The following is a 2,561-nucleotide window of genomic DNA, read 5'->3' as shown; positions in this document are numbered from 1 at the left end:
TTAATTCATGGTTGTTTGCTTCCTGGCCTAGCTGTTGTATTGATAGGTGATTTAAAGTGCAGGGTGTGAGGAAATTGGGATACAATCTTTGTTGTCGGAGGTCCCTTGGAACTCCACAGAAGATGGGGTGATGGATTCAGTGTCAAGATTTAATGAAGATCCATCTGTTCATGGCCTGCTTGTTCACCCACCACTACCACAAGCAATGTATTTTACTTTTCTGGATTCAGCCTAGAAAGGAATTATGTTTGGTTTAGTTCATAGAAAGATATCATAAAATCCTTTTTGTTCACATACTAACTGAATAATGCGAAGTATTTTAGTTCTCATGGTAATAGACAAGCAACTTCAGTAGTATTCGATTTGAGTTTTTGTTTTTAAGTATATGTTTGGTCAAGATTCAACTTTCTTTATGTCCATGTTTTGCTGGTATAATGCATCATCAAGATTTGTTTTTGTATGATGACATTGTGTAAATCAGCATATGGATGAGGAAAGTATTCTGAGCGCAGATGCTTGCCGCTGCTGCCGCTTCCGACAACGTGTGAGCTGCCTAATCGAGCGAGGACGCAGGGCGCTGACGCCGGAGCCTCCTCATCCGAAGAGGACTTGTTGTTCTTCCACGCCTCCGCCGCTGCAACGCAGTGTTGTTCCAGCACCAAATCACAGGTTTTTGCCGGTGCCTATTTACTTGCCCTTCGTCTGCATAGTTGAGCGCAAGCTTCTGACCTTAATATAGACTTTTGAAAACATTATATTTCATGCTTGCCCATTACTAGAAACATAATTGCACTGCATAGATTTAACGGATTTACATAATACTATTGTGTCAGTAAAAAATATTTTTCAACTTCAAATTATATGCAGGCCTCAGATTATTTTCTTAAAAACCAAGAGCTCTTTTGGGGTTTGCAGTAGTGTGGTTTACAAGAGGTAGCCACGGTTCTTCAAAATTTTGAAGTGTTAGCAAAAAGAGTGGAACAGATTGAACTGAAGCTATTTTATTTAATATTATCTACTTCTACTTGACCTTTGATGGGAATCTCATGTAACCATCCTGCAATCTGAAAATACTGTATGATGTGTAGAGAAGATTCCTGTTTACATGTAACTGCGCTTAACTCTGCTTACATTTCTCTATGGCCGCAAAGTTCAAGCAGTTGTAAGTAGTATACATACATACTTTGCTCACAGTATAATCATCTGATGCAATGTGATAGTTCCAGGAAAATGTCTTCACCTATAAATCAAATTATGTTACTTCTCTTTGTGTAAATCTTGGATTTCTAGATCTTATGAAAAAGACTTTTTATTTCAGCAAGTGTTAATTTGAATTTGTAATCTTTTTAAATATAGATGCATCTTTGCAAATCCAACAAAGTGATGGGAATATCTACGACATGAAGTTTCTCAAGCTGATAGGGCATTCTTCTGCATGCTTGTGACATGATCATGGTGCACATATATTTAATAGTGAAGGTCTTCTGCTATCACTATGAATGGTGCTGCTGTTGTGTAAGTGATTTCTTAAGTGTTGTGTTCTAACACATTGGAGTAAAAGATTAATTGTGTATGAAGAATAATATTACAGAGTCAGGCATAACTTGACCTTAGTTCTGACCAAATTAATCTTTATTTGTTTGCCAGATTGTGTGTCAAACATCATTTCATGCTGTAGTGCATTTTTTCCTTTCAAAAGCCACATTATGCAATATGGCTTTATAAGAAGTTTCACTTTATTATTAGTGGAGAACGGGAGATAAGGATAGGGAAGGGAAAAATAGTAATTCTAGCAACTAGCCATTGTTCCGTGGCAAAACACAGGTGTTTGTTCTATTATGTTCATCGGAAGTCTTTACGGAGGAGTTGGGATTGAGTGAGTGACATAGATTTTCTTGAGGTTATGAATTCTTTTCTGTTGTTACTTGCATCTTACTTGAATTTTTTCTTCAAGTTCTTCCTGTTTTCCCATATCGTCTGCTCTATAGAAGCTGCTACATCAAATTATGTAAGTGCATCCTTCTTTTTTGTCCAAGTTTGTTCTATTCTATTACTCGGAAGTCTGTACAAGACTGAGAGAGTGAAGCAGATTTGCTTGAGATTTGAATTATTTTTTGATGTCGGGTTTGTACGCTGTAATGTTTGATTAATGAAAACTGATGAAAAGTAGTGACAAACACTTGATTGAGTAAGCTACTGGATTTTACCAGTAATACCCAGTGGTTTCTTGCAATATTATCTGCATGACAAGAAACACCCATATTTGATTTTGCTCTGTAATTGGTTCAAATACCACTTTTTGGGCTAAAGCTGATTAATTTATTATTTGGATACGAGTAGTAGTTTCAACAGTAATAACTTAAAATATGATTTTATCATGGCTCTAAAGTTTATTGGTGATGATTTGTTTCAGGATATTTGGAGGGGCTATTTGCACCGCAGTTCAAGGCAGATGATATAATACACTCTAGGCAACTCACTTATATTGGTATTCGGTTAAATGGTCATCTATTCTGACGGCATAGTCACATGCCATATTAATTTCAGAAGAACAATTTCTA

The sequence above is a fragment of the Triticum aestivum genome, chromosome 1A (genome assembly GCF_018294505.1).
Source record: "Triticum aestivum cultivar Chinese Spring chromosome 1A, IWGSC CS RefSeq v2.1, whole genome shotgun sequence".
Classification (NCBI taxonomy): Eukaryota; Viridiplantae; Streptophyta; class Magnoliopsida; order Poales; family Poaceae; genus Triticum; species Triticum aestivum.
Note: the sequence above shows the minus strand (reverse complement) of the source record.